Raw genomic sequence first — 2,229 nt, forward strand, 5'->3', positions numbered from 1 at the left:
CGAGCTACTGAATCGCGCGAAGTTTTAAACTTCGCGCAATAGTTCGCGAATGTTTCTGCCTGAAAGCCAAGAGAAGCGCGCGAACTATAGTTCGCGCGATACTTCGCGCGGGTCCTATCCGGAGGAAACTTTATTTAGGGGTAAACTCGGAATTCTTTCTAAAATCCCACTTAACTTACATAAAGCAAGAACTCCATTATGGAGAGGATCAGATTTTAAGGGGATTAAGTGCAAAAATACTATTCATCCTTGAGAGAGAAAGAGAAGGAGGAGCTTCATCTTGGAGCTAAGAAGGAGAAGAAGAACATCTTGGAGAAGGATTTAAAGAGTTCTTTCAAACTTTCTTCTTGTTGCTTGTTAATATTATGTTTAAGATTTTTATTGTTGATTTTTGTATGATTATGAGTAGCTAAAAACTCTAGTATTCTTGGGTCATGGATGTTAGATGATCTTGTTGTTTGAAGCTTAGATTGAAGATCTTGAATCTATCGTTATGGGTTGTTTATTTGATTCTGCTTCTAATTATTTTACTGCGTAGCTAACAGTGAAATATTATTTACGGATCTTGAGTTAAACTTGTAAAAGGAAATTCTTGATTGCATATAGAATCAAATAGAGCAAGATCCGGATCCTGGTCATCGGGTGAAAGATTCGCAATTAAGATAGAACTATACTTAATTGCCTTGCTTGGTTGAGAAATAGGATTTGTAAATGCATTTGAGTTAATATTAATACCATAGACATATAGGTATTAACTTAACTTGAATAGATGCATAAGAACTCGAAAGATTCTTATGAATATTATTAACCATATAATCAATAACCCGGATAATTCAATAAATCAATCTTAAGCTAAAATAGTAGCATGATCTCTAGCAAGTCCATGACCCGGGAATATATTTATCCAAATTGTTATAAACATATTGTGTAATTGGTGTAGTAATTTTGTATTGAATTATTGTTTAATTACTAAGTAAATTGTAAATTGGTTCTTTATATACTTTGTGATAATTTAGCTTGAATTGATAATTGTTTGAGTCTACAACAGTCGAGAAGTTGATCATAATTCCTCGTGGGAACGATACTTTACTTACTACTATATTACTTGTCGATCGCGTGCACTTGCGTGAGTGTTTTGGTCGCAACACTCGTCATAGGCAAGCCACACAATTACTCTTTGCCTTGGCATCATAACTGATTTCCAGCTTAGATCAGCTTCATTCACTCTATTTTGATACCCCAGCATAGTTACATAGCTTTTTGTCATAGAGTAATCACCTTTTGGGATTAATGTGTATTTCTCTATATGATACCAACTTATCATTTGGCCTTTCAATGAGTTTAATTTCCTCCAATACGAACTGTTGTCTTCTGGTGGTGTATGCTCCCATGTTGGAAGATATATAAGCTCACAGGCTTCCACACGAGTGGAACTCCACAACTTCAGCTAGACAAACATGATTGCCTCCTATTCTGTCATCCATATTTAAGACAGAGTTGAAATCTCCCATAATCAACCATGGGATTTTACACCCTGAATTTACATTCTCCAGATACTTCCACAGCTCTCTTCTTTCCTCTTTAGTGTTATGAGCATATACATCAGTTAAAAGGTGTTTTTTGTAAAGCAATATTAATTACCTGGACATATTTGTGTGAACTAATGAAAAAGGGGGGTAATGTGGGTGAATGGTATTCCCTGATAGTTAATGGACAGAGGTTTGGTTTTTTCAAGTCGCAGAATGGATTAAGACAAGGCGATCCTATCTCACCATCACTCTTGGTATTGAGTGCAGAACTCCTTTCTGTAATGTTAAATAACCTACATAATAGAAAGAGATACACAGGTTTTCATATGTCAATACATGGACCACAAGTAAACCATTTGGCCTTTGCAGATGATATAATATTATTTACAAGTGGTCGCAGAAAAACGCTAAGGTTAGTCATGGATACACTGAACAAATATGAGAAAATCTCGGGGCAAAATATTAATAAGGGCAAAAGCTGCTACATGTTGAAGGTTGGAGCTTCCTTAAGTGCAATTACTAGAGCAAATTTAATAACTGGGATGCATTTTAAGGAGTTCCCTATTGAGTATTTGGGTTGCCCTTTGTTTGTAGGAAGACTGAAAATCTCCTATTACTCTGACTTGATCAACAAGGTTACAAGCAGAGCTAAAGGGTGGCAAACCAAATTACTTTCTACAGGAGGAAAGGTCTAATTAGA

The sequence above is a fragment of the Nicotiana sylvestris genome, chromosome 7 (genome assembly GCF_000393655.2).
Source record: "Nicotiana sylvestris chromosome 7, ASM39365v2, whole genome shotgun sequence".
NCBI lineage: Eukaryota > Viridiplantae > Streptophyta > Magnoliopsida > Solanales > Solanaceae > Nicotiana > Nicotiana sylvestris.